Source organism: Belonocnema kinseyi, chromosome 8, assembly GCF_010883055.1.
Source record: "Belonocnema kinseyi isolate 2016_QV_RU_SX_M_011 chromosome 8, B_treatae_v1, whole genome shotgun sequence".
Classification (NCBI taxonomy): Eukaryota; Metazoa; Arthropoda; class Insecta; order Hymenoptera; family Cynipidae; genus Belonocnema; species Belonocnema kinseyi.
In genome coordinates, this window is record NC_046664.1 from 15,778,052 (window position 1) to 15,798,051 (window position 20,000).

At 24.1% G+C, this 20,000-nt stretch overlaps 1 protein-coding gene across 1 annotated transcript in view; it reads left to right on the plus strand.

Annotated features, from left to right (window-relative positions):
* The first annotated feature begins 423 nt into the window (after nt 1-423).
* The window catches only part of LOC117178060 (diuretic hormone 44), a 99,476-nt gene continuing 79,899 nt past the window's right edge, over nt 424-20,000 (plus strand). The window contains exons 1-2 of the mRNA XM_033369273.1: nt 424-513; nt 584-893. The gene's annotated coding sequence lies outside the window, so the exon portion shown is untranslated. The remainder of the gene's footprint in view (nt 514-583; nt 894-20,000) is intronic.

Here is a 20,000-nt window from a genome sequence, read left to right on the forward strand (position 1 = left end):
TAAGAATGTAAAAGGATTCAATGAATTCACAAGAATTTAGAGAATTTATATTATTCAGAGAATTCAGAAGAATTCAAAGAACGCCACCTTTAAATTCCAATTTTAAACAAAAAAATTGATTTATAGCTGTGTGAATTCTAACATATTTCTGGACCGTAATTAATAAAAATTCGAAGAAAAAATTTTTTTATGTATTTTTCGATCACCCTAGTGCGCTTTGAGCAACAAGTACTGAGTCCTCTGATAATCTGAAGGGCAAAAGCACACGTGGTAAGCCGTAAGGTAAGTTGTCCGTTCTATGTTGAATGTACCGGTTACAGGTGCGCATCGACGATGAACGAACGCAGGATTCGTCGCTTTCGCAGTGAACAGCCACCGCGCTAGCCGCCGTCTATAAAAGCGCTCTCGCGACGCATCGACGTCACAAGCCGATTGTACATTGCACGGTGAGGAGTTTGAACGCTGCACAGTGAGAACCCTGAAGCTGCACAGTGAAGACCCTGAAGCTGCACGGTGAGGACCCTGAAGCTTCCTTCCTTCCACCAAGCATTTTTGATGGTAACATTTTCTTCTCACTAATTAGTGATCCTCCAGCGAAGACTAAAAAGGGAAGAAAAGGAGGAAAGTACAGGGAAAGAGAAGATTCAACGAAGAAGAAGGCTTCTTCTGAAGACTCCGAACTTCAGATCTAAAGAAATTCCTTTTATTGTATACGTATTGCGAAAATAGGAAATCATAATCGAATCACGATTAATTCTCCTTTCGAGTCGCGAGTTACAAAGTCGATTTTTTTTTATCAAGTTTTTTAAAAACTTTCGGGAGTATTGCTGAAGTTTCTGCAGTTGTCAGTGCGAAAGAAGTTTAGAAGACCGAGAAGAGAGATTTTTAGACAAGTAAGTAAAGTTTGTGAATTTCTCTGCTTTTATTCGTTCAAGATTTTTCAGAAAATTCTCTGTGTCTTTAAACAAATTAAATGAAATTTAAAAAATAGAAGAAAGGAATAAAATAATCGAACCAGTGATTTAGGGTTTTTAGAAATGCTAAAAAACCTGGTTGATATTATTTCATTCGCGGTAATCTTGAAAATAAATTAGTAAACTTTTCTCAAATTTTATAGTATTGAAATATTAATTACAACATTCAGTTATCAGCACAATCAAAATAGTTATCTGATTTTTACATTTTATTCAATTATATAAATATAATTTTCCCGGGGTTCTTGAAAATTTTTTTAAAAGGTTTCTGAAAGTCTAAGATATGTGAAATCAAAATTTAAACAAAAAGGTTAATCCTAAACCAATTAGACAACTTTTCAAACAAAAATATGACTTCTCAAAGAAAAATGGAACAGTTGATATTGCAATCCAAAAAGATTTCTGAAAAAACAATTGATTGTTATGCCTACAAAAAATTTAATTATAAACAAAACACTTGCATTTTTAACAATAAAAAAATTACTGCCAAAATACAAAGAATTTTGAAATGAAAATATGAGAATTTTCGCCAAAGTTGTTGAATCGTCAATCAAAAAATAATTTACAGACAAGAAATATCAGATATGACGAGAAAGTATTAAAGAATTTTTAAGAATTGTTTTTTTATTTAAAAGAATTTTACGAAATTTTAGGGAAAATTTTGAGTCATTTTAAAATATATTTAGGAAATATACCCAGGAAACTTAAGAAAAGTTTTTTATAATTCTGAAACCTTTCAAAATCTGTCAAAAAGTTTAGAATTTTATTTTTAAATCTTAAAAAATCTACATGTTGTATTTTTTTTTTTTTTTTTGAACTCTTTTAAAATTCTTAACCAAAATTTAAACGAATCATTCAAACTTTTCCTACAATTTAATAAAAAATCCCGAAAATTGCCCTAAAATCTTTCAGATTTTTTTCTTAAAGCGTCCTATATTTTTCGGAATGTTTTGAAATAATTTTAAATATTCTATAAAAAAATTGTAATATTAAAAATTATTTAAAATATTCCCTTTGAAAAAAGTTTGTAAAATAAGGAATAATTTCAAATTTTCTCAGGTATCATAAGAAAAATTTTTTTATTTAAATGAAATCTTTAAAATTCTTGAAAAACGTCTACATTTTTTGTTTGGAATCTTCAATAATCTATATTTGGTTTAAAATTTCATGAAATCTTTTGAAATTTAAAAATGAATATAAATCTTTTTAAAACATTCAAAACTTTGAAATATCTCTTTAAATAATTAAAATTTTTCCTAAAAGTTAAAATTCTAAAGAAATTAAAAAAATTCTCATGGGATTCTCAAATTTTTTGTTTTATTTATTAAATTTAAACATTCTGATACCAAACTTTGATTTCGCAAACCATGTTATTTGTGCTCATAACGTTTTACTTGGCCGGATATTTTTGCATTTTAGTTGTTTTTGGGAGAGTAAATATCGCTAAAATTTTGTTTTTTTAAAATACATTTCAAAAGTTTCTTTAATTTGTTCGATTTTATTACAATTGCAATATTATATTTTTACCTTCTTTAGTTTATTATTAACAATGTTTATTTTATATTAAATTTTTATAATAATGGTAATATAATGTTAACAACAATATAATTTTTTTATGCAAAATTTCAAATATGTTCGACAAAAGTAAGATTAAATTGATAATCATAGAAGGCTTTTCTTCCTTATTGGCATATTCTTTAAAAAAGTTAAAAAGTCATCTTTCTTATTAGAAATTGAACTACATTGTCGAAAGTTTAACTTCTTTGTTAAAAATTCATTTTGTGTGGTAGAAGATTTCATCTCTTTGGTTAAAAATTTAATTATTTCATTTTTGACTGAAAATTTATGATTTCTCTTCAAAAATTCAACTATTTGTTGTTAAATTGTTTTCTTCCGTTGAGCAATTTGTTTTCAAACTTAAAGTTGAACTATTTCAGTTAAAAATTCATCGCTTTCATTGAAAATTTAACTATTTTGTTGAAAATTCGGTTTTTTGGCAGGGGGGGGAATCACTTTTTTAAATTAAAACTATGACTGTTCAATATTAAATTGAAAATTTTTTTTATTTAAAAATTCAACTCGTTTGAAATTGCATCTATTTTTTTAATTAGTTTTTTTTGCAGAAAATTAATCTTATTGGTTAATAATTCATATTTTTTGTTGAAAATTCAACTGTTAGGTTGAAAATTCTTTATTTTAGTTGAAAATACATCTCCGTGGTTCAGAATCCTAATATTCTGTGGAAAGATGATTTTTTTCTGTTCAATTTAAAAAAATTTTTAATTGAACTATTCTAGTTCAAGATTGATTATTTTAGTTAAAAGTGCATCGCCTTGGTTAAAAATTTGACCAGTTTTTCGAAAATTTGTTTTTTTTATCTTAAGTTCTCTTGTTAACATTTTAACTCTTTCGTAGGAAGTTTTAGTGCTTTTTTTAAAATTTCGTTTCTTTTTGGGTAAAATTGTTTTTAAAATAAAAATATAACTATTCTATTTTAGTTCAAAATTTGTTGATAAGTCGTTTCCTTCGGTAGAAAATTAATCTTCTTAGTTAAAAAATCAGGTTATTGGTTAAAAACTCTTAGCTTAGTTGCAAATTCACATTTTGGCTGGAAATTTTACTAGTTTCTTGAAAATTCTTTTTTTTTACATTAATTTTCTAACTGAAAATTTAGATTACATTTATGGCTAAAAACTGAACTTTTATAGCTGAAAATTTAAGTATTTGGTTGAAAATTCCTCCCTGTGGTTAAAATTTTTGATATTTTGTAGACAAGTGTTTTTTTCTGTTCAAATTTTTTTTATTTAAAATTTAACTATTCCCGCTAAAGAGTTATCATCTTAATTGAAAATTCGTCTCTGAGGTTAAAATTTTAACAATTTTGTAAAAATCCGTTTTTTTTTAATTGAAAATTTGTTTCTAACTTAAAATTTAATTATTCCAGTTGAAGAGTCATAATTTTAGTTGAAAATTCATCGTTTTGGTTAAAAATTTGCCTAATTTTTTATAATTAATTTCTTCGAATTGTGAATTACTCTTTACTCTGCTCGTAGTTTTTTAATCGTATGAATTTTTGCATTAAACTTGTTTTTCATGAGTTTTATCATTAAATTAACATTCTAAATAATAATAATAAATAATTACTGAAAAAGAAACGTTTCCTTTTTTCATACTAAAATCAAAGTATTGTATTAGTATATATAAACTGAAAATAAATGTAAGTGTAAAATAAAGCCCTAATTAATCGCAAATGGGTTCTACACCCTCAATTTTTTACGCATGATTAATGATGCCTTCAGCTGCTTTTGAAAACGTTCTGGTGAACTGTGAAATTCCGTACAGGAATTTTCGAGCATAAGCACACGGATTCTAATTAAAAAGTGCATAATCAGTGTGTGTGTGTGAGAGAGTGAATGTGAAAGAAAGAAGAGAGTGAAACATTTCAAAAATTTTAAAAGTAGTTTTCAGCGATTTAAAACCAGATCTCAAAAGCTAATTTCAGAGAAAAATCCTCAAGGAATTTTTTTCGACTGAAATGGAATGCAAATATAGAAAGAGATCATTTGCTACAATCTAGATGTTAATTTTAAGGATTTAAATATGAACGAAGATATTTTACCAACAGATGAATCTTACTTTGTATAGAAATTAGCAATTAAAAATATTATTTAAATCGGAATATTAATTGGTAATTTAAAAATTTTGTTCTTTACTCTATTAAATAAATAAATCAAATAGAAAAGAAAAATTTCTAGGACTTTTTGGTATCAATCTTAGCCAAATAATTTTATTTATGTAAAAATATTTTATATCAAATAGAAATATGTAAAAAATACTAGCCTTTCAAATTTTTATTTGTCATTTCAATACTTTTCTTCTTTTACGTATTACAAAAGAGAAACTTTCACAAAATTTAATTAATGTAATTTTTACTTTTCATCCCAATTAATAGTAGGTTCTTAAATATTTTGACTAAACTAGTTCTCATCCAGATTGCCCGTCCCAAAAAAAAATAATTTTTAAAATGTTATTGTATCACTTTTCAATTTTTTTTGTATTCTAGAAAATTGTACTTCTCAAAAATAGAAATTGTGAAATAAAATACTAATAAACATATAATTGAAATAAAATTTTTTAATTCAGCAAGATATTTTCCTATTTTACAAGATATTTTGAAAAATCAATCGTCCTGAATTTCAAACATTTTCAATATTAGCAACAAAATTGGGTCGACTGAAAATTTCCGATGCTGCGAAAATAGAAATATTCGAAGTAGAAATTTCATAATAATTCATAATAAAAAATGGTAAAATATATCAACTAGAACATTTCCGGATTATATAATTCACAAATTTAAGCAATTGAAAATTTTAGTAATAAATATTATTTATTTATTAAAAATAAAACAATCAAGTATTCGATTCAATTGAATTAAAAATTATAATAATAAAAAATTTTTTAAATATATTTCTAGATGAAAAATGTTGTTTGAAAATGTGCATAATACTAAAAAAACAAATGTCCTGAAAAATCGAATCGTTAATTTAAAGAAAAAAATTAAAAAGAAACATCGAGATAATTCAATGCTGAGTTTAATCCTGCAAAGTTTGGATGGAAAATGTTATTACGTTCGGAAAAAATTTAGGGAGAATTCTTCTTCTATTGAATCACACGTGCCTTTAAAATAAATTTTTCAATAATACAATTCTTATAAAATTATTTTTATTTTTATTCAAATAATAATTTTAAGAAACTTTAACCTCAAACAATTTTTTAACTGTTTAAGTTAGGCAATTTTATCATACAATAATAATATAATCATAATTTTATAATATAATATTCGGCGCATATAATGTTTTATATAATATTATATATATATATATTTATTTATTTATTTAAAATAATATACTTAATAAGATAAAAAAACTCGAAAGTGTTCTTTCATTTCAATCTCATTATTATATATTTTCTTCTCTTATTTCTGCTTTGAAAAAATTATATTTTTTCACAAGCTAATGATAAAATAAGGGGTTGGAAAACCGTGACTGCTTATTAAGTAATGAGCTTTGAACTACATCTGAACCTTTTCTTCTTAATGTCCATCAATGAAAATTTCAATTAATAATTAATTATGATTCCTTTTTCTTATGATTACAGTATTATATTTCTCTTAAATTACTATTATTTATTTTTAGTTTATTTTTATTGATTTCCTTGTGATAATAGCAATAGAATGTTATCTACAAAATAATCTGCTTATACAAAAGTTAAAAATTCAACTGTTTGAACATTTATCTTTTTGTGTTGAACATCGTTTAGGTTGTTGAAAATTCGTTTTTTGGGAGAAACTTAATCTGCTTGGTTCAAAATTAATATTTTTCGTCGCAAATTTAACTTTTTAGTTACATGTTGAACTTTTTTGTTTTGAATTAATGTTTTATTGAGAATTAATTTTTTTTTGTTAAAAAATCAACGACTTGGCTTATAATTAAACTACTTTGTTAAAAAGCATTTTTTTCGAAGATTCATCATCAACTATGTCATTATTTCTGAAAATTTATATCTGTAATTGCACTTTGATCTTCTGTAGGTGAAAATAAACCTATGTGGTTGCAAATTTTACTATTTGTTGAAAAATTAAACTATTTACTAAAAAATTCATCTAGTTGGTAGAAAATTAATACTTTTGGTTTATTTGTTGTTGAAAATTAATTTATTATTATTTGGACATTTTTTATTTAGTTGAACCTTCAACTATTTGGTTGCAAGTTCACATTAATTATTTGAAAGTTACATTTTTGTTAAAAATTCATATTTTTGGTCATTCAACTCAACTTTTTTTTAAATTCCACTTCTTACATTAAAATCTTGACTATTTTTTTGTTGAAAATTCTTCTCTCTTTGTAAAGAATTACTCTTCTTAATTGAAAATTTTTCATTGTCGGATAAAAATTAATTAATTTTTTCTTGAACTAAACTATTTTGTTGACAATTTAGTTATTGCGTTGAAAATTAAACTGCTTTCTTAAAAATTGTTCTTTTTAGTTGACGGCTCAGGTATTTTCTTAAAAATTCTTTTTTTGTTGTTGTTGAAATCCAATTGGCTGAAAAATTGTTAAAGCACAAATGCATTTAATCTATTTTTGGTTGAAAAGTCATATTAAATGTTTAAAAGTTAACTATTTTGCTCAAAATTTATTTTTTTTGGTGGCACAAAAGTCAATTGTATTTTTTAAATTATTAATTTTTACTTTGAAAACTTAACTCTTTATTCTCATTCTTCTTTTTTGGTGAAAAATTGATCCTCTTATTTGAAAATCTATCTTTACAGGTTGAAAATTTAATTTTCTTGCTGAAGATCTATTTTTGTTAAAAGTTATTTTTTAAACAAAAAATTAAACTGTTCCATTTTTAGTTGAAAATTAATATTTTGCAGTGCTGAAAATTCGTCTACTTTATTGTGAATTCTACTATCTTCTGAAAATGTGTCATTTTGGAAATAAATCTGTTGTTTTGTTCAAAATTAATTTTTTAAATTAAAATTTACCTATTGAATTTTCGGTTGAAAATTTAACAGTTTTTTTCAAAATACGTTTTTTTCGCTAATCATTAATAATAATTTTATAAACAATTTTTTTAACTTAAAATTGAACTATTTGACTTTTGTTTAAGAATAAAACATTTTGTTGCAAATTTTTTTTATAAGCACGTAATTTTTAGATTCAGAATGTAACAGTTCGAGTTTAGATTACAAATTCGTGATTTTTAGGTAAAAATTCAATTATTTGGTTAAACATTCGTTTTTATGTTATCTTCATTTGGCAGAAAATTAATCTTCTTGGTTCAAAATTCATCTTTTTGGTTAAAAAATTAACTAGTTTATAGGAAAATCGGTTTTTTTTTGTTACAAATTAATTTTCTAGCTGAAAATTTAGGGATTCTATTTTTGGTTGAAAATTTATTTTCATTAGTTGAAAATTTAATGATTTTTTTCCTTTCAATTTTTTCGATAATCTTTAATTTTATCAACTGAAAATTTAATAGTTTTTTTTTAAATTTGTCTTTTTGGGTTACTAATTCAACCATCTGATTGAAAATTTGTTAATTGTTGTTGTCTGTTAAAACATGAATGCTTTTAACTGAAATTTTAGATATTCCATGTTTGATTGAAAATTTATATTTTTCATTTAAAAATTTAATAATTTGTTTGTTTTCCTGTTAAACATTAAGTTTCAACTGGAAATTTAACTATTCCTTTTCGGTGACAAATTCGGTTTTTTAAAAATCTAAATTAATCAATGTTTTAACTGAAAATTTAAATATTCAATTTTTCAATTAAAATTGATCTTCTTTAGTTAATAATTCAACTATTGGTTGAAAATTCAACTGCTTAGAGAAAAAACACATTAATTTTTTTTAAATTCCATCATCTGGGTTTAAAATTTACCTAATTTATTGAGAATCTGTTTCTTTTGATTTAAAATTAATTTCCTAGCTGAAAATTTATTTTTATAATAATTTTTTCATTTGAAAATACTTTGTTGAAAACTTATGTGTTTTTTTAAGAAGGGTTTTCTGGAATTTTTATAGGTTTCTATTAATATTTGTCCCCTTTTCTCGTTCCTTAATATACAAATGATACCTTATTTTAAACTTGATGAATCATACATCGAAGAATCACATGAGTAGATGACCGAAAATAAATAAATTCTACCAAAAGTGTGGGAAGTAAACGGCTTTATCTATTTCTTTCTGAAAATTCTGCTTTGTTACCAAAAAAAAATATTTTCACCTGTAGAAACATTCACGAAAAATTCTTACCTCGCCTCAAAATAAGGCTTTTTCTTGCTTGAAATAATCCGATAATTTTGGATTTATTGTTAACTGCAAAACAATAATTGTTATAACTTAGAAAAATTGCAAATAAAGATGATTTTTAAATATTTTTTTTAAAGAATTTTAAAGTATTCATAATAATTTAATATATTATTGTAATTTTTTATATTTTTCCTTTTTAAAGGCGTCGAAGAAGGCGGAACTTAACATTCTCTTTTCTTAGTCATCATACTTAAACAGGTAAATTTTTTGTAAGATCAAAGTTAAAATTTATAATAAATTGGTAAAAAGATGGTATAGTTTATTTAAACAATTACATTAATTGACTCATTTTTGAAACAAAAGAGGATCGAAAAAACTATATCTAAAATAATTGTAACTATTATTTATTTTTAAGTTGTTTAATTTAAAGATCATAAAAACGGAGTTCTTTGAATCAAAAAGAGATTACCATGCTCAATTATTTAATTTTTTTTATTTCAAAGATTTTATTCTATACATGTTTCTAAATTCACAATTATCCACTTCTTTATTTTACTGCAGAAATTTTTTAAATTATTAAAAATTAAAAAATGAACTTATAATTTTGAAACTAAAACGTTTAAAAACAAAACACTTTAAACTTTTTTTTAAATATTAAAATAATTTACCATTTTAGGAAGATTTTTTAATAAAAACTTTTTAAATGTTAAGAAACGAATAATAGAAAAAGGAATTCTTAAAACTTATACAGAAATAAGAAACAAATTCAGTGCAAAATATTTGTTTATTTTACTGACAGGATTTAAAAAAAGTCGAAACATTCTTTTTACTAAATAATTTAAAATGCTCAGATTTGAGGATCATATTTTAAAATTATAATAATTTTTTTTTTTATTTAAAAAAAATTCTGCCTTCAAATCTTTTAGATTCTTTCTTAATAATTTTGAAAATGTTTTATAATGTCTCTCAAAATCTTTAAAAGATATAAAAATTTTATTTCGAAATCTTTGAAATCTACATATTGTTTAAGGTTTTTAAATTTTTTTTAAATTCAAATTTTCTTAAATATATTGAAAGCATCCAAATCTATTTTAAAATGGTTAGAATTTTTCCTAAATTTTTGAAAAAATTATGCAAAATTACGATAGAGCCTTAAAATCTTTCAGATCTCTTTTTGGCAATTTTGGAAATTTGTCTGTTTTGAAAAATTTTAAAATATTCTCTAAAAATAAATTTTATCAAATAAAATACTAAATATTTCACCAGAAATCTCACTAAAATTCTTTTATTCGCTTGAATACTTCAAAATTTTTGAAATACTTCAAAAATCAACATTTTGTTTTAGGTTGTTTGAAATATTTTCAAATTTTAATTATCTTTGAAAGTTCAAAATTATTTATATTTCCTTAAAATCTTCTAGATTTTTTGTTTGACATTTTGGAAATCTTTTTTAAATAATCTGTGAAAATAAATTTTGTAAAATCAAATATTTTTAATTTTCACAGAAATCTTAGAATTTTTATTTTTTTGAAACCTCTCAAAGCTTTTATAAAAAATTTAAAATTTTGTTTTGAAATCTTGAAAAATATGCATTTTTTTTTAGGTTTTTCGAAGTTTTTTCAAGTTTTTCTTCTGTTAACAAAAATTCTAAAGCGGAAAAAGGTTAAATAATTCAGAAACACCATAACTTTCTACCATTATTCAGAGCGAATTTTGTTTAAAGCAATATAAAATTGTTAAAACAATTATGTTTCTTAACAATTTGTATAATAAAAATCATAATTAGCGCCAAAAACATTTTTGTACCACGTTATCTTAAACATAAAATTTGCAATTTTTAATTACCCGGATATTTTGAAACTCACATTTGAAAAACTTCAATAAAAGTCTTCAATGTCAAAAAATTAAAAGTTGTATTTTTTTTAAAATCAAAAAAAATATCACAATTTTTTGTTAATAAAATTTATTATCCATCGTAATAATTGTATGCAGAAACAGTGGCAAGTGAATAAAATGAACTAGTTTGTATAAAAAATCTAGGATGAGTTGAAATATTCAGTTTAATTTTTTTAATCAATTTTAAAGAAATATAGAAATAAATCGCCATTTTTCTGAGGGCTTTTTGACGGATCTAGAAGAGGCTTTTATTTGCTTTTATTGGATATAAAAACTTTTTTTTGAGGAAAGTTGAGCTTTTGGTCAATTCAAACCAAACAGTTAACCTTCTAAACAAATACAGTGAACTCTCACTTATTGGAAGGGCCCTTGCAACAAACGAGTGCTTTCCGCTCTTCAGGCCTCTTTTGAATTGGTCAGCCACTGACATGGGTGAGAACGTACAGGGACAGTGGTGGGAGGTGAAGGGGCTTTACAAATGGAATATCCGAGTGGGGGAGACTTTAAATATGTGAGCGCTGAGTTAAGACAGAATTCACTGTAGTGGAATTTCCAAACAAACAAAAAACAACTAATTTTGGCAAAGACAGTTGAATTTTAACAAAATGCCCATTTTCGTTGAATTTTCGACCTAAAAAGACTGGATCAAAGTAGTCAAATTAACAACCTGGACAGATCTATTTATAACCGAAGGTCGAATCTTCGTACAAGAGAGATTCAAAAACACACAAAAAATGATAATTTGAAAATAAAAAAGAATTTTTCAGAAGAATGTTGAAAGATGACTTCTAACAAAATAATAACAATAATAATAACTTTTGAAACAGTCAAACGAGACGAGAAAAAAACGAATTTTTAACGAAATAGGTGAATTCTCAACCCAAAAGATAAATTTTCAACAGAGAAGATTACTGTTTTAATCCAAAGGCGAATTTCTACAGAAAATGAAATTAAAAAAAAAGTTAAATTTTGAACTAAAAAGATGGATTTATTCAAAGAGAAGATCAATGTTCTACCAAATAGAAGAATCTTCAACAAAATAACATTAACTTTCAGTTATTATGTTGAATTTTGAAAAAAAGTTAAATTACTTACAAAACAGTTGAATTTTCAACGAAAACATACAATTTCAAAAAAAAAAAATTATTTGTTTACAAAATAGTTAAATTTTTTCCAAATAGTAAAATGTTTTTAAAAATAGTTTTATTTTTAACCATTAATTGAAATTTGGAACAAAAAAGTAAATTTTTTAAAAAATTGAAGAATTTTCAAGCGAAAAGGTGAAACTTTCTACAAAGAAGATTGAATTTCTAAGCTAAACAATGAATTTTTATCAAAATATAGGAATTTTCTAACAAATAGTGGAAGATTTAACTTCTGAAGTACAAATTTCCAACCAAAAATGGAATAGTTCAATTTTGAGATACAAAAATTAATTTCAAACCAAAATTCTTTTTTAACAAAACAGTTAATTTATGAATCAAAGATGGGGATCTCGAAAAAAATCATTTCTAACGAAATAAATGATTTTTCAAAAAACAACAAGGATTTATCCAAAGCAAAAATTAATGTTTTACCAAAAAGACGAATTTTCAACAAAAACACATCAATTTTCAGCAAAGATGTTGAATTTTGAAGAGGAAAAGGTGAATTATCTGAAAAATACAACAAAAAAACATTTACAAAAAGTTTATTTTCTACGAAATAGTTCAATTTTCTCCCAAACACTAAAATTGTTATAAAAATAATTTTTTTTCACCAAATATGTGAGTTACCAACCAAAAATATGAATTTTTGAAAAAAGTTAATTTTACACCAGATTATTGAAACCTTAACTAAAAAGATGAATTTTGAATGAAAAAGATTTCTTTTTAATCCAAAAGTCCAATTTTCATGAAAATACATTAATTTTACGCTCAATAGTTGATTTTTTAGCCAAAAATGGGAACTAGTTAAATTTTCAATCAAAAATGTTAATTTTCAATCTAAGATTAAGTGGATTTTCAACATAATACATGAATTTTCAATCAAGTATTTGTATTTTCAAAAAAAAAAGATGCATTTTAAACCAAATAGTTGCGTTTTTAACTAAAAAAATAAAATCTTAAAAAATGTTTTTTAACCAAAAAGGTTAGAAATTAATAGCAATCTTTTCAAATTGAGAAAATTAACTTTCAAAAAAAATAAAAATATATTTTCCTATCTTCATTTTGTGTTGAAATTTTTTTTTGTATCCGTTTTTTATGTATAATCTTCAAAGTTTGGTTAAAATTGGGTCGAAAGCTATTACAGAGAAATGTAAACTTATTGGAAAAAATTTTGGAATGGAATGTTCAAATTTAGAGAAAACTGCTATAAATTGAGTGCGATAAGAGATGCGAACTTTTTAATTATCAGACTTGCAATGAGCGCACAATAATACCAAAAGACTCTGACTCAGGAAAATGGATGAAATCGATTTGCAGTTTTATAAAAATATTTTATCTCTCTTTATCACTGAGAAATATTTCTTAGTTAAAACTTCCTCAGTTTGAGTTAAAAATTGAACTATTTTGTTGAAAATCTGTTTTTGTCAGGTTAACAATTATTTTAAAAACTGAAAATTCAACTATTCCATTTTGGGTCAAGAATGTATCCTTTCTAGTTGAATTTTTTACTATTCGGTAAAAATTTATCTGTTTGTATGATGCTTCAACTATGAAGTTAAAAAATTTTGTAAAAATTTCGTCCTTTTTGTTGAACTTAAATCTTTTTTGTCTGAAATTAAAATAGCTTTTGTTAAAAAATCTTCTCTTTTGATAAAGCATTAATTTTTTTGGAAAATATTTGGTTAAAATGTTGGTCTTTTTTTATTTAACTTAACTGTTTTTGTTTTAAAATTAAAATCGCTTTTCGTAAAAATATCAACTTTTTCATTTTTTGTTGAGAATTCATCCTTTTTTTTGTTGAAAAATTAACTATTTTGTCAAAATTTATTTTTTATGGTTTATTCTTTTTTTTTGAGAATGCATTTTTTTTAAGATCTTTTTTTTATGTTTCAAAAATCATTTATATAACTGAAAATTTAACTATTTCATTTTTTTGTTTAAAATTTATATGTTTTAGTTAAAATTTAACAGTGTAATCCAAAATTTTTTTTTTTTTAAGAAAAAATCTTTTCAGTTGAAAATTCTACATTTTGGTTTAAAAATTCATCTTTTTTGGTTAAAAATTTAACTATCTTGTTAAAAAAAAACGTTTTTGCTTGGTTTAACATTCAACTCTTTTGTTCAAAAATGGATTATTCTGTTGAAAATGCATTTTTTAAAATAAACTTTTATAACTTAATATTTACCTATTGCATTTTGGGTTGAAAATTTATCTTTGTCAGCTTAAAACTACTATTTGGTTGAAAATTTATCTTTTTCAGTTAAAAATTCAACTATGTGGTTGAAAATTCAAGTGTTTTATTGAGAAATATTATTTTTGGTTAAAAAATTATTCTTTTTGCATTAAAATGTAACCATTTTTTAAAGAATGTAACTATTTCTTCAAATTTCAGCATTTTTTATTTAACTCAACTGTTTTTTTCTTAAAATTAAATTAGTTGTTGTTGAAATATCAACTTTTACATTTTTTTTATGATTCATCTTTCTTGGTTGGAAATCAAACTACTTGTTTGGGAATTTAATTATTTTGTTCAAAATCTTTTTTTTTTTTTGGTCGAAGCTTTATAATTTTATTTGAAAATTGATCTTTTTTAAGTTGACAATTTATCTATTTTGGGTAATCATTTAACTATTTTGATGATACCATTTTTTTTAAATTTTTATTATTTGGTGGGGAATACAAGTACTTGCTTAAAAATTTAACTATTTTGTTCGAATTTCTTGTTTTTTTTTTTAATTAACTTTTATATCTGAAAGTTTAACCATTTTTTTCTTGTTTGGAAATTCGTAATTTTGATTTGAAAATTTATCTCTTTTGGTTCAAACTTGAACTAATTTGTTAAAAATACAACTAGTTAGTTTAAAATTTATGTATTTCATTAGAAAATTTTCTTTTTTGGTTAAAAAATGAACAACTTTGCTAAAAATTAATTTTTTTGGTTCAAGATTCATAATTTTATTTGAAAATTCATCTCTATGTTTAAAAATCTAGTTAATTTCTTGAAAATTCAACTACTTGGTTAAAAGTGAAAATTATGTTTTAAAATTAAGTTTTTTGTGTGGAAGATTCATAATTTTGATCATCAATTTGGTTAAAAATTTAACTACTTGGTTAAAAGTGAAAAGTATGTTTTAAATTTTTTTTGTGTGAAAGATTCATAATTTTAGTTGAAAATTCATCTCTTTGGTTAAAAATTCAAGTATTTTGTTAAAAATCCGTTTTTTGTTAAAAATTTATCTTTTTTAGTTGAAAATTAAAGTATTTCGTTGAAATACCTTTTATTTAATTAAAAAATCTTATCTTTTTTTATAAGAAATCCAACTACTTGGTTTAAAGTAAACCATAGTAGGGAATTGTATTGACCATGCAAAAAAACATCAACCGAAAAATTTACCATTTTGTTGAAAATTATTCTCTTTTGTTTTAATATTCACCCTGACACGAAAAATACAACGTTCATCATGTTCCTGAATTTGAGGGAGACTCTTATAATCTATTTTACTACACTCCAAGTCCCATATAATAACAGTTTCGGGGGGTTGCCTCGCACTGGCCTTGTTCCTAATCGGTACCCTCGCAACGTAAACAGACAGAGCCGCCTAAACAGTTTCCAATTGGAATGCATTATATTGCGCAATATGCTCGACTAAGCACTCGCGTACTGCGGGTCTTTAGTACTTAGTCTAATTTGTACTAATTCAAATTTAGAGTGTATTATGAGAACATTTGCATAATCCAGTGTGTACTGACCGCAATTCAATATGTAACAGTCTCCCCTAACTGTTAATTTGATTTCACCTGATCGAACGTTACCGCAGTTGATTTGAATTAACAAGACACAGACACGTCCGCAAATTGACGGACCGGAAGTGCGAAGAAGCCTTTGCAGTTTCCGTCATTTCCCATGGAAACGACCAAGAGTCAAAGGTCCTCTCAATATTTATTGAATTTCTCCCTCTTTTATCGGAGGCCAAAGAGAACACGATTCCTGAAGACTCTATTGAGTTAACATTCTCCCCACTTCAATAACAGATGGCTGGGCTTCTCTTAATAAAAATCGACTCGCATCTATTTTTTATCACTCGATTCCATATTGGAAAGTAGGAAATAGGAATCACTGATTTTCACAGTTGATCAAAATTCGTATCATAGCGCATTTCAAAGATACTCTTTGCTCTTTTAATAATAAAAAAATATATTGAAGAAACTTTATCGAGTTCTTGGGATTCCATTTTCAGGTCAAAGCGAGGCTTTTCCCTTGCGAAAATTCTAACATAGTTACCGCATTCTGTTATGAATTCTGTTTTGCTTTAAAACTTGTTAGCATTTTCCCGTGATTGTTAGTTCGTCTCTTTTGGGTGAAAATACAAATATTTGTTTGATTTTTTTTGTTTTGAAAATTCATCATTATAGCTGAAAAATTTTCTCTTTAGTTGAAAATTTAACTATTTTCCTGAAAATCCTTTTTTTGTTATTCTAGAAATTTAGTTTTTGAAAAACTGGATATTTAATTTGTTAATTTTTGGCGGAAAATGTATCTTTTCCAGTTGAAAATTAAACTATTTGTTTGAAAATTCATGTATTAAATTGAAAAATCTTATTTCTAGTAAACAGTTAATCTTTTTGGATGGAATTTCAACTATTTGGTAAAAAATTCTACTATTTTCGTGAATTTTCGTTTCTTTCAATTCAGCAGTTTTTTTTTTTAATTACAATTTTTCTATTTAAGATATCAATTTTCACACTTCTTGTTCAAAATTCATCTTTTTTGGTTGAAAATTAACAATGGCTTAGTCGAAAATTAAACTATTTTGTTCCGAAACAGTTTTTTTTTGTTTGAAAACTTAACTTTTATAATTAAAAATTTGACTATTCCATTTTTGGTTAAAAAAATTATTTTTTAGTTAAAAATGCAACTATTTTGCTGAAAATTCATGTATTATATTGCAAAATTTTATTTCTAGTAAATAGTTAATCTTTTAAGTTGAAATTTCCACTATTTGGTCAAGAATTCTACTATTTTCATGAAATTTCGTCTCTTTTAATTCAGCATTTTTTTTTTGTTTAAAATTAAAATCTTTTTTATTGAAAATATCAATTTTTACATTTCTTGTTCAAATTTCATCTTTTTTGGTCGAAAATTAACAATGGCTTAGTTTTTTGTTTCTTGTCTAAAAGATCTGTATTGGTAGAAAACTTATATCGTTTTGTTAATAATTTGAATAATTTCTTTAAACTTTCTGATTTTTTAAATTTAAAATTTCGTAATTGAACTTAAAAATCAATTTTTGTAACTGAAAATGTAACTATTTTATTTTGGCTTAAAAATGTATCATTTTCAGTTGAAAATTAAACTATTTTCTTGAAATGCCTTTTTTATTGAATTCAGCAGTTTTTTCTTTATAATTAAAATCTTTTTTATTTAAAATATCAATTTTTACATTTTTTGTTGATAATTTATCTTTTTTTGTTGAAAATTCAGAACAGCTTGGTTGGAAATTAAACTATTTGATTAAAAATCATTATTATTCTAATTAAATTTCATAATTAAGTTCGACTTCCATTTTTTGTTAAAATATATTTTTTTTTTAGTTTAAAATTCAACAATTTGGTCAAATTTCTTTTGATTCTTGTCTAAAACATCTTTATTGGTTGAAAATTCATCTAGTTTTTTAAATATAAATAAAAATAATTTTCTCTAAAATATTATGTAAAAATTTGGTTAAAAATGTAACTATTTTCTTAAAAATACTTCTTTTTTTTTTGTTAAAAAAAATTTTTTAAACCGAAAATGTAACTACTCTATTTTCAGTTAGTAATTTATTTTTTTTTTTAATTTAAAATTGACTTATTCGTGATAAAAATTAAACTATTTGGCTGAAAATTTGACTTTTTAATGCAAAATCAATCTTTGCGGTTAGAAATTCATTGTTTTAAATAAAAATATAAGTAATTGTTCAGAAATTAAACTATTTTCAAAATGAAAATTCAACAATATGATAGAAAATTAAACCCGGTGGTTAAAAATTCAAATATTTGGTTAAAAATCAACTATTTTTTTATAAAAATGTAATTGTTTGGTATAAAATTAACTATTTTATCGAAAAACAATTTTCCCTGGTTAAATATTTATTGTTTATGTAAATAGTTCATGTTTTTGGCAAAAAATTTAACTATTTGTTTAAAAATGTATCTTTTTTGGTTGAGAATTTATTTGTAATAAGTTGAAAAATTAATTATTGAATAGAAAATTGATGTATTTTGTTAAAAATGCGTCTTTTTGATTGGAAAATTAATCTTATTTGTTGAAAATTCATCTTCTTTGATGATGATTCACCTAATTGGAATACAAATTTCTATTTAATGATTGAATTAATTCGGCTGAAAAATCGTTTTTTTAATGAAAATTTATTTTTTAACTGAAAATTGTAATATTATAATCTTGGTTCTAAAAATTTCGTTCTTAGTTTAAAATTCGATGATTTAATTTAAAAATCATCTGTGCTGATTGAAAACTTTTAGTCATTGGCGAAGATTGAGGATTCAACTATTTTGTCGAAAATTCGTTTTTTCCTTTAATTCAACTGGTTGAAATTTGTGATTTGGTCAAAAATTCATCTTTCTTTTTGAAAATGATAAAAATTCTTTTTTCTTATTAATTATTTATCCGAAAATTTAATAATTTTATTTATGGTAGAGAATTCATTTTTTATAAGTTTAAAAATTAACTGTGTGGAAGATAATTCATGCAATTTGTTGAAAATTCACCTTTTAGGTTAAAATTAGAATTTTAAAATAAAAATTTACCACTCCATTTTTGGTTCGAAAAAAATATCATCTTTCTTACTCATTTTTCTTAGTTGAAATTTGTTTTCTTGCAAATTTCAATCTTGGGTTGTTAATCCGACTATTTTGTTAAAAATGAATGTTGTTCTTGATTTTTTTTTTGCACAACTGGAAATCCTAAAGATTTAAAGTGTTTCATATTGAATTCAATATGATATATAAATTAATTTTATTTTAAAGAATATATTCCCCTTTTGTTCCCCTATTTTCGTGAAAAATTAGCCTATTCCCTCTATTTTGAGATAAATAATTGAAAATGAGATTTAATTTACTTTTAACAAAATATGCAAATTGATTTCTTTGATCTTCTGTAAAAATTTTTTTTTGCATAAACAGCAATGAGGCACTGAAAAAAAAATAAAGCAGATGCTGCGAGGGCCATAGAATATCAGTTTAATCTAGCGTATTCTGCAAAAAGTTGCATTGTTATTCAATTTTCACGTAGTAAAAGTCGAGCACTTGTTGAATCGTATACGTGGGAAGATAGGATATGCATGTCATTAAATAATTTCTCCTATCGCCAGATCATTAGCTGCCCAATGAGATACAGAAAATGTCGCAATACGTATTGTAATTAGTATTATTTATAATTGTTTCTGCTCTATATTTAAAAACTTCTGACGTAACAGATTTGATATTTTAATTTCCGAAAAAGTATAATTTGATCCCAATCAATTAAGACGACTGAAAAATCGCGAAAAAAAATTTCCGAAAAAGAAAATTTTCGAAATTGAAAATTTATTATCTTCAAACGCTAACCCACGCACCTTCACTGTCCCAAGATACACGCCTTCATCCCTGTAGATGGCTGTTCATAGCAGGGATTAGAACTAACTTAAGTGGAATTTTTTTATATTTGCAAATAATTTCTGTGAACTGAATATGAATATTTTTAAAGCTTGATACCGAATGAAACAAAACATAACGCAACGAAACTTTATCTACGTTTAATTTCGTTTTTTTCTATATAAAGTATAATTACCACATAAGTTGTTAACTTTATTATATTTTGATACTCTTTTAGACTCGGCTTATTTTTGAGCCCAATTATTTTAAATTTATCAAAATTATTGGCAAATTTACAAAAATTACACTTAATTTAGTTCGAATCTCTGATTCTTAGACACTTGTCCACGAATATGGCAAACAGCTTCTTCAATCACTAACCCACGTACCTCTACTGTCCCGAGATCCACACCTTCTTCGTCTAAGATGGCCTTTCTCAGACACTGATCCATGAATGTAATATACAGCCACTGACAATTCTAACTCACGCACCTTCACTTAGCTAAGCATTCGAGACGTTTTCGAGAAATT